The sequence below is a fragment of the Triticum aestivum genome, chromosome 2A, assembly GCF_018294505.1.
Source record: "Triticum aestivum cultivar Chinese Spring chromosome 2A, IWGSC CS RefSeq v2.1, whole genome shotgun sequence".
Lineage (NCBI taxonomy): Eukaryota > Viridiplantae > Streptophyta > Magnoliopsida > Poales > Poaceae > Triticum > Triticum aestivum.
This window is the reverse complement of record NC_057797.1, coordinates 194,037,820-194,049,387: the sequence shown is the minus strand read 5'-3', so window position 1 is coordinate 194,049,387 and position 11,568 is coordinate 194,037,820.

The following is an 11,568-nucleotide window of genomic DNA, read 5'->3' as shown; positions in this document are numbered from 1 at the left end:
ATAGATAAATTCCTCACGTCCAGAAATTTATTTTATAATTTTTGGGGTTCCAGAAGTTTGCGTTAGTTACAGATTACTACAGACTGATCTGTTTTTGACAGATTCTGTTTTTCGAGTGTTGTTTGCTTATTTTGATGAATCTATGGCTAGTAAAAGAGTTTATAAACCATAGAGAAGTTGGAATGCAGTAGATTTAACACCAATATAAATAAATAATGAGTTCATTACAGTACCTTGAAGTGGTGTTTTGTTTTCTTTCGCTAACGGAGCTCACGAGATTTTCTATTAAGTTTTGTGTTGTGAAGTTTTGAAGTTTTGGGTAAAGATTTGATGGATTGTGGAACAAGGAGTGGCAAGAGCCTAAGCTTGGGGATGCCCATGGCACCCCAAGGTAAAATACAAGGACACCAAAACCCCTAAGCTTGGGGATGCCCCGGAAGGCATCCCCTCTTTTGTCTTCGTTCATCGGTAACTTTACTTGGAGCTATATTTTTATTCGCCACACGATACGTGTTTTGCTTGGAGAATCTTCTATGATTTGAGTCTTTGCTTTTTAGTTTACCACAATCATCTTTTCTGTACACACCTTTTTAGAGAGACACACATGAATTGGAATATATTAGAACACTCTATGTGCTTCACTTATATCTTTTGAGCTATATAGTTTTTGCTCTAGTGCTTCACTTATATCTTTTAGAGCATGGTGGTGGTTTTATTTTATCAAAATAATTGAACTCTCATGCTTCACTTATATTATTTTGAGAGTCCTTTAGAACAAAATGGCAATTTTCTTTTAGGCATAATAAAACTTTCATATAAGTGCATTGAATACTAAGAGAAGTTTGATACTTGATGATTGTTTTGATATATGGATATGTTGATATTAGAGTCATGCTAGTTGAGTAGTTGTGAATTTGAGAAATACTTGTGTTGAAGTTTGTGATTCCCGTAGCATGCACGTATGGTGAACCGTTATGTGATGAAATCTGAGCATGTGTAGCGACCCGACCCGAATGGATCAAGTGCTCTGTGCTCAGGTGTCATCCCTGGATCAGTAATGCTGACACCACATAGTACATCGAAGGATTTATAGCAGAGTGGCAATCACACACTTATTACATCATTGTCTCAAAGAGAACTTATTACAATAAATATGGCTTAAGGCCATATAGTAATGATAACAGCGAAAGACTCGGAAGATAAATGGGTCCATCAACTCCAACGGCATCACTAAGTATAGAACCACGACCTAAAAGCACCTTACTCGTCGTCTGAAAAGTCTACAACATGAGAAGTTGCAGCCCGAAAACGGGTCAGCACATGGAATATGCTGGCAATGTAACACATAGAGAGTAATGGAATGAAACAGCTATACTATATGCATATATGGCTGGTGGAAAGCTCTATGGTTACAGTTTTGCGTAAAGCCAGTTTTTCCCTACTACAAAGGAATAAATTTATTTAACTATCATGGTGGTTGTTAAACATCGAGAATGGTTGACAGCATTCCAATCCCAATTAAGTGAACAATTAAAACCCAACAACATTAATTAGAAGTAACATGTTGAGATTCACATGATATTCAAGTACTAGATACTCAAGTTGTCCATAACCGGGGACACGGCTAATCATGATTAGTTTGTACACTCTGCAGAGGTTTGCGCACTTTTCCCCACATGACTCGATCGCCTCCGTTTGTTTTCTCGCACTACATGGTGTTTGAGAAACGGATGACCGAGACATAGTCTTTCAGAAGCGCTAGCACCTTACATGTGGGGTAGACCGTACCACCTACAACCCCTACATCTGCTAGTCCACCCCGTAAGAGTTCGCACAACTTAGTCAACTATGCCAGAGCCCATAGTAGCATGTGGCTGCACACGGAAGTTTCTAGCATGAATTATCTTATGATCCCTTTGAGCCTGGGTGGCGGTCCAAAATAAAACAGGCAAGTCCTGATAGACATCAGGTGCCTCAATCCACCCAGATGTGTGTTTAAGTTGCCACCTTAGATAAACCATTAAAATTATCAACTCACATCTGTCATGGATATCACTCACCCAATCCACGTCTACTAGCATAGCATGGCATAATAAGCAAACGTAGAAGTAACTCCCAAAGGTTTCATAATAATACAAGTGATAGGTACTACCTCATCTACTTCCCATCCCACAGTTTAATTAGATCCTAATCATGCAATGTGAGAGGATTGATCTAATGCAATAAAACATGTGTTGTAGAAAAGGTATGATCAAAGTGTTACTTGCCTTGCTGATGATCCGCGAGACCTAGGGTTTCGAAGTAACAAGCGGCGCAATCCGGGTGATCTATCGTAGACAAACAACAAGCACACAATAAGTACTCATCTAATGCATAGGTAAAACTCGAACAAGAGAACGAACCAGAAAGTTCAACTTAAGAACTCCGGTTGCAAAGAAAGAACGAAGCGAACAAAGAAACGGAAAACAAACGGCGGAAGAAAACAACTCGGTTCTAGCAAGTTGAAACTAGGTCAAATTTTACCTGGGCAAAAACTTGTTTAAGTTGATTAGACGGAACGGCGGTTTCGAAACGAAACTCCAGGCGCTTGAATCACCTAATTCTGATAAACGAGCGAGAAGAAAGACTAGAACGAAGATCGGATCTGAGATCACGATCGCGGAATAAATCCGACGAAAAGAAAGAGACGAACGGTTAAACGAACGGGCGTCGTTAACCGGGAAAAATCGGTGATCACGTTCGTTGAGACGAACGGTCCGAAAGAAGAACAAAAACCGATCTAGGGTTTCGGAAAAGACCGAAACAAAGGACGAAAGAAAACCGGAACGGTTAAGAAAGAACCAGAACGGTTTAGAAGAAAAACTGAACCGAGGGGAGAAAATGAGATGCGGCACGGGACAACCTCGGTGAGGCTCCGGCGAACTGCGGCGACGGCGGCTATAGGGCGGCGGCGGCGGCTATAGGGCGGCGACGGCGGGTGAGGGGCGCGGGGTGGGGCGCGGCTAAGGAGGAGAGGGGCTTGGGATTGATGTGAGGAGAGGGGGGGGTTGGGGTGTATTTATATAGGTGGGGGGGTTACTTGGGGTAGGGGGCAAGCAAAAGAGGGAAAACAAAACAAGGAAAGGGGGGCTAACCGGCCTAGAGTCCCTCTGGGACTCGGCCTAGAGCGAGGGAGGCGACGGCCTCGCGCTGCGCCTGGCGCGCGCACTGGCTGGGGAGGCGGCCGGCTGGCTGGGCCTTTGGCCCGGCTGGCCTTGGTCCTTTTTTTTAACTGGATTCACGCGCAGAAAAACAAAAGAAAACTAAACTAAACGAACTCCAAAATTACTAAAGTAAATTTTCCCCAACTCCTAAAAATGAGTCGAACAAAATGAACTTTACTCCGGACCTAGAATGCAATTTTTGAAAACACACATTTTTCCCTATCCAAATAAAAAGCAAACAAAACTCCGGCAAAACCAAAATTTGATTTATTCATTAAATCTTCATTTTTCCTAAATTTGGGAAAGTCATATTATTCCCTCTCTTATATTTTTGATATTGGAAAAAATAATTGAAGATGAAATAAATAAATCAAATGATCCTCTTTTCAAAATTTGAGAAAACTCTCAAATATGAAAATAACGAAATCTCCAACTCTCTCCGTGGGTCCTTGAGTTGCGTGAAATTTCTAGGATCAACCAAAATGCATGAAAATATGATATGCATGATGATCTAGTGTATAACATTCCAAATTGCAAATTTGGGATGTTACAAACCTACCCCCCTTAAGATGAATCTCGCCCTCGAGATTCGGGTTGGCTAGAAAATAGGTGAGGGTGGTCCTTGAGCAAATCTTCTTCTCTTTCCCAGGTGGCTTCATCCTCTGAGTGGTGGTTCCACTGAACTTTGCAAAACTTGATAACCTTGCTGCGGGTAACTCTGCTGGCATAATCGAGAATCTTGACTGGCTTCTCCTCATACGTTAAGTCGTCCTTCAACTGAATCGCTTCGAGTGGCACGGTATCTCTTAGCGGTACCTCCGCCATCTCGGCATGACATTTCTTCAGCTGAGAAACATGGAATACATCATGAACTCCTGACAGTCCCTCTGGTAATTCCAACTTATAAGCGACTTCTCCCATACGTTGCAAGATCTTATACGGTCCAACGAAACGCGGTGCTAACTTTCCCTTAACTCCAAAGCGCTTAACTCCTCGAAGTGGGGATACTCGAAGATAAACTCTGTCTCCGGTTTCGTAAACTGTCTCCTTGCGTTTAGAATCTGCGTAGCTCTTCTGCCTGGACTGGGCTACCTTGAGCCTATCGCGAATCAACTTAACTTTCCGTTCAGACTCCTTAATCAAATCTGGTCCAAAGAATTGACGGTCTCCAACTTCGTCCCATGACAACGGTGTCCTGCACCTCCTTCCGTATAAAGCTTCGAAAGGTGCCATCTTCAAACTGGTTTGGTAACTGTTGTTATAAGAAAACTCCGCATACGGCAAGTTATCGTCCCAACTAGATCCATAATCTAGTGCACAAGCTCTCAGCATATCTTCCAAAATCTGATTGACTCTCTCGGTCTGTCCATCTGTCTGCGGATGAAAAGCTGTGCTGAACTCTAGTCTGGTTCCTAAAGTTTCATGCAACTGATTCCAAAACTTTGAGGTAAATTGGGTTCCTCTATCTGATACGATACTCCTCGGAACTCCATGCAAACAAATGATCCTAGTCATGTATATCTTTGCCAACTTAGCACTGGTGTAAGTGGTCTTAACTGGAATAAAATGTGCTACCTTCGTCAAACGATCAACTACTACCCATATCGAGTCATAGCCTGCTTTCGTCCTGGGTAGTCCTGTGATAAAATCCATGCCTATCTTATCCCACTTCCATTCGGGTATCGGCAATGGTTGTAACAATCCTGCTGGCTTCTGATGCTCTGCCTTTACTCTCTGACATACGTCACAAACTGCTACATATGCTGCAATATCCTTCTTCATTCCGGTCCACCAGAATGTTTCCTTCAAATCCAAATACATCTTGGTATTCCCTGGGTGAATCGAATACGGTGAATCATGTGCCTCTTGCAAAATCAACTTCCTGATCTCCGGGTCATTGGGCACATAAACACGGTCCTCAAACCATAAGGTATCGTGCTCATCCTCACGAAATCCCTTTGCTTTTCCTTCGCTCAATTTCTCTTTTATAGCAGCAATCTCCTTATCAGATTTCTGAGCTTCTCTGATCTTATCCATCAATGTTGACTAAATCTCCAATGCTGCTACATAGCCTCTCGGAACTATTTCCAAACATAGCTCACGAAGGTTTTCTGCTAACTCCTTGGGTATTTCCCCGTCATTAGAGTATTGACATGGCTCTTACGGCTCAATGCGTCAGCTACTACATTAGCTTTTCCGGGATGGTAATGCAATCTCATGTCATAATCCTTGATAAGCTCCAACCATCGCCTTTGTCTGAGGTTCAACTCCTTCTACGTGAAAATGTACTTCAAACTCTTGTGATCCATGTACACCTCACAATGATTTCCAATGAGGAAATGTCTCCACGTTTTCAATGCATGCACTACGGCTGCTAACTCCAAATCATGCGTGGCATAATTCAACTCATGAGGCTTCAGTTGCCGTGAAGCATACGAAACAACTCTCCCTTCCTGCATAAGCACTGCTCCAAGTCCTCGACGTGAAGCGTCGCAATACACCTCATAATCCTTGGTCTGATCTGGCAAAATCAATACTGGTGAGGTAACCAAACGTTTCTTCAGCTCTTGGAAACTAGCCTCACATTCCTCAGTCCAATTGAACTTAGTATCCTTCTTCAACAATTCAGTCATAGGCTTTGCAATCTTTGAAAAGTTCTCAATGAACCTCCGGTAGTATCCTGCGAGTCCAAGAAAACTCCGGATCTCTCCAACTGTCGTTGGTGCTTCCCATTCGGTTACGGTCTCAACCTTTGTGGTGTCAACTGCTATACCTTCTCCGGATATAACGTGCCCGAGGAATCCAACTTCCTTCAACCAAAACTCACATTTGCTGAATTTGGCGTATAACTAATGTTCCCTTAGTTTCTCCAAAACCAAACGCAAATGTTCCTTATGCTCCTCTTCATTCTTTGAATAAACCAGGATGTCATCAATGAACACTACGACGAACTTATCCAAAAACTCCATAAACACTTTGTTCATCAGGTTCATAAAATAGGCAGGTGCGTTAGTCAATCCAAATGACATAACGGTATACTCATACAGTCCATATCTCGTGGTGAATGCTGTCTTAGGTATGTCCTGCTCCCGAATCTTCAATTGATGGTATCCTGATCGCAAACCGATCTTGGAAAACACTTTAGCTCCTTGCAACCGATCAAACAGATCGTTGATCATTGGCAGGGGGTACTTATTCTTGATGGTTACTTCATTCAATCCCCGATAATCTACAACCATCCTTAATGATCCATCCTTCTTTTCCACTAGAAGTACGGGTGATCCCCAAGGCAAAGAACTTGGGCGAATGTAACCTTTATCCAATAAATCCTTAATCTGATTCTTAATTTCCACCAAATCCTTTGCTGGCATCCAGTACGGTCGCTTCGATATTGGGCCTGTACCTGGCAATAACTCAGTCAAAAACTCAATGTCTCTATCCGGTGGCATGCCTGGTAATTCCTCAGGAAATACATCAGGAAAATCCTTTACCACTGGTACTTCCTCCTACACGACTCCTGTTAAGCAGTTTACTTGTGTCCTGTTTGGCACATGCCGGGATACATACTTGATCCTTCTTCCTTCTGGTGTGGTAAGCAAAATTGTCTTACTAGCACAATCGATGTTTCCTCCATACATCGACAGCCAATCCATACCAAGAATCACATCCAGACCTTGGGATTCCAGAATAATTAAATCTGTTGGGAAAACATGCCTTCCTATACTTAATGGTACTTGGAAACATCCTTGTCTGGCCATGTACTCTGCTCCTGGCGAGCTTACTAGCATAGGCGTTTTAAGAATCCTAGTGGGCAGGCTATACTTTTCCACAAATCCCCTTGATATGTATGAATGCGATGCACCAGTATCGAAAAGAACGAGTGCGGTAAATGACTTAACCAAAAACTTACCTATTACTGCATCAGGCTGATCTTCAACCTCCTCCACATTAATGTGGTTCACCTGTCCCCTATTGAAAGGGTTCGGCTTCTTCCCAGAGCTTCCATTGCCATTTCCATTCTGGCCTTCAGGACATTCATTGGCATAATGTCCGGTCTTCGAACACTTGAAACAGGTGACTTGACTCAGGTCTCTCTTGGTTGGGGTTGTTGGGGTGGTCCGGTTCTGGCCGTTGCTTCCTCCATTCCCATTACCATTCTTGTGGCCATTATGGTTGTGCGAGCTACCTCCTCCATGGATATGCTGAAACTGAAATCCCGGTTTAGGGGCAAAACGGGGCTTCTACTGGGCTCCAGAGTTATACTTCCCATGTCCATACTTCCTCTTACGGTTTTCAATCTGCTGTTGCTTTCCTTCAATCATGATGGCACGATCTACCAACTCCTGGTAGTTGTTGAAACTTGCTACCATCAATTTCATGCTTAGTTCATCATTCAGTCCTTCCAGAAACTTCTCCTGCTTAGCAGCATCCGTAGCAACGTCATCTGGGGCATAACATGCTAACTTGCTAAAATCGTCAACGTACTGGCCAACTGTCCTTCCTCCTTGGCGTAAGTTGTGAAACTCACGCTTCTTCATGGCCATAGCTCCTGCTGAAACATGGGCAGTGTGGAAAGCTTGCTGAAACTGATCCCATGTGACAGTGTCAACTGGGTAAGTGGCTGTGAAATTCTCCCACCATGCTGCCGCGGGTCCATCAAGCTGATGTGCGGCAAACTTCACTTTCTCATCATCTGTGCATCCTGCAGTGGTCAACTCCCTTCCTATCTTGCGGAGCCAATCGTCTGCTACTATCGGCTCGGTGCTACTGGAAAACACCGGCGGATTCAGCCTAAGGAAACGGGCTAAGTGGTCAACAGGTGGTGGTGGTGGTGGGTTGTTGTTGTTGTTCTGCTGGTTCTGGACTAACATCTGCATCAATTGATTCTGCTGCTGGATCAACTGAGTGAGCTCCGGTGGAAATCCATTGTCACGTCTCGGAGGCATCTGAGGGTTTAGAAAAGACGAGAATTAAGAATAGAGTGAGGTCTAAAGAGAAAACACTACCCCAATGCACATGAGCAAATGCACACAAAATCACTTCATTCAATCAAACAAGGGCTTACAATCGGTCTAAACTATCGCAAAAGTGCTCGAACTATTGTGTTTACATGGGGGAATACTACTACTATCTGGTGGTCATCTAGAAATTTGAACCGGTGGAAGACTCCATGATATCTGCTCCAGCTTCGTCTTCAAAGTCGGGTTCACTTGGATCCGAATCGGTGTCGTCGATGATGATGTAGTTGTCCGGACATGCGACGTACTCGTCTTCCTCCTTGGATGCTAACTTCCTCTTGAGTTCTTCAATCTCCTGCTTAAGATCGCCATTGTGTCTTGCTAGAGCTACGATCTCGTCCATGTAGTCCTTGCGTGTAGACTTCAGTTCTCCTTCTAGCTCGATGATCCTTGCCTTCGCATTCTTCAACTCTATCATATCATTGCACATCTGGTTCTCGTGGCGTCGAATGTGCTGGTTTAACTCCTGGATGAAAGATGCAATGGATCTATCCTTCTTGGTGCTGACTAACTCCCATTGTTCATCTCGGCGTCCGCAAATCTGGTAGATAGTGTCCTTGAGGTCTTCTTGATAAACTTCTCCAATGCGTCCCATGGTGATATGAGCTGCCATGCTCCTTCCCAGACTCCAGGTTGGTGCATTGAAAACACTATCTATGGGCTTCGTGATTGGTGCGAATGTCCTTCCCGGAACGTGAGCTTGAATCTTCCAGCGCTCCTCTTCAGGCAGAGTGGCGTTGAAGGTTCCCGTGAAGCTTGGTAATCCAATGTTCAGGTACTTGGTGACTTCCTTCAGGTGAAATCCAAATGGTGTGCCTTCATCCGGTTGAGCGTACTTAATCTTCGCGTTCGTCATCCTAAAAGAGTAGAAAAGATGAGGAGTTAGAAAATGAGAAGAGAATGGTGATCTATGGCTTTAACTTAGTGGTCGTGTCCTACAGTCAGCGTGTGCTCTGATACCATCTCTGTAGCGACCCGACCCGAATGGATCAAGTGCTACTGTGCTCAGGTGTCATCCCTGGATCAGTAATGCTGACACCACACAGTACATCGAAGGATTTATAGCAGAGTGGCAATCACACACTTATTACATCGTTGTCTCAAAGAGAACTTATTACAATAAATATGGCTTAAGGCCATCTAATAACGGTAACAGCGGAAGACTCGGAAGATAAATGGGTCCATCAACTCCAACGGCATCACTGAGTATAGAACCACGACCTAAAAGCACCTTACTCGTCGTCCGAAAAGTCTGCAACATGAGAAGTTGCAGCCCGAAAACGGGTCAGCACATGGAATATGCTGGCAATGTAACACATAGAGAGTAATGGAATGAAACAGCTATACTATATGCATATATGGCTGGTGGAAAGCTCTATGGTTACAGTTTTGCGTAAAGCCAGTTTTTCCCTACTGCAAAGGAATAAATTTATTTAACTATCATGGTGGTTGTTAAACATCGAGAATGGTTGACAGCATTCCGATCCCAATTAAGTGAACAATTAAAACCCAACAACATTAATTAGAAGTAACATGTTGAGATTCACATGATATTCAAGTACTAGATACTCAAGTTGTCCATAACCGGGGACACGGCTAATCATGATTAGTTTGTACACTCTGCAGAGGTTTGCGCACTTTTCCCCACAAGACTCGATCGCCTCCGTTTGGTTTCTCGCACTACATGGTGTTTGAGAAACGGATGACCGAGACATAGTCTTTCAGAAGCGCTAGCACCTTACATGTGGGGTAGACCGTACCACCTACAACCCCTACATCTGCTAGTCCACCCCGTAAGAGTTCGCACAACTTAGTCAACTATGCCAGAGCCCATAATAGCATGTGGCTGCACACGGAAGTTTCTAGCATGAATGATCTTATGATCCCTTTGAGCCTGGGTGGCGGTCCAAAATAAAACAGGCAAGTCCTGATAGACATCAGGTGCCTCAATCCACCCAGATGTGTGTTTAAGTTGCCACCTTAGATAAACCATTAAAATTATCAACTCACATCTGTCATGGATATCACTCACCCAATCCACGTCTACTAGCATAGCATGGCATAATAAGCAAACGTAGAAGTAACTCCCAAAGGTTTCATAATAATACAGGTGATAGGTACTACCTCATCTACTTCCCATCCCACAATTTAATTAGATCCTAATCATGCAATGTGAGAGGATTGATCTAATGCAATAAAACATGGGTTGTAGAAAAGGTATGATCAAAGTGTTACTTGCCTTGCTGATGATCCGCGAGACCTAGGGTTTCGAAGTAACAAGCGGCGCAATCCGAGTGATCTATCGCAGACAAACAACAAGCACACAATAAGTACTCATCTAATGCACAGGTAAAACTCGAACAAGAGAACGAACCAGAAAGTTCAACTTAAGAACTCCGGTTGCAAAGAAAGAACGAACCGAACAAAGAAACGGAAAACAAACAGCGGAAGAAAACAACTCGGTTCTAGCAAGTTGAAACTAGGTCAAATTTTACCTGGGCAAAAACTTGTTTAAGTTGATTAGACGGAACGGCGGTTTCGAAACGAAACTCCAGGCGCTTGAATCACCTGATTCTGATAAACGAGCGAGAAGAAAGACTAGAACGAAGATCGGATCTGAGATCACGATCGCGGAATAAATCCGACGAAAAGAAAGAGACGAACGGTTAAACGAACGGGCGTCGTTAACCGGGAAAAATCGGTGATCACGTTCGTTGAGACGAACGGTCCGAAAGAAGAACAAAAACCGATCTAGGGTTTCGGAAAAGACCGAAACAAAGAACGAAAGAAAATCGGAACGGTTAAGAAAGAACCGGAACGGTTTAGAAGCAAAACTGAACCGAGGGGAGAAAAAGAGACGCGGCGCGGGCCAACCTCGGCGAGGCTCCGGCGAACGGCAGCGACGGCGGCTATAAGGCGGCGGCGGCGGCTATAGGGCGGCGGCGGGTGAAGGGCGCGGGGTGGGGCGCGGCTAAGGAGGAAAGGGGCTTGGGATTGATGTGAGGAGAGGGGGGTTTGGGGTGTATTTATATAGGTGGGGGGGATTACTTGGGGTAGGGGGCAAGCAAAAGAAGGAAAACAAAACAAGGAAAGGGGGGGCTAACCGGCCTAGAGTCCCTCTGGGACTCGGCCTAGAGCGAGGGAGGCGGTGGCCTCGCGCTGCGCCTGGCGCGCGCGCTGGCTGGGGAGGCGGCCGGCTGGCTGGGCCTTTGGCCCGGCTGGCCTTGGTCCTTTTTTTAACTGGATTCGCGCGCAGAAAAACAAAAGAAAACTAAACTAAATGAACTCCAAAATTACTAAAGTAAATTTTCCCCGACTCCTAAAAATGAGTCAAACAAAATGAACTT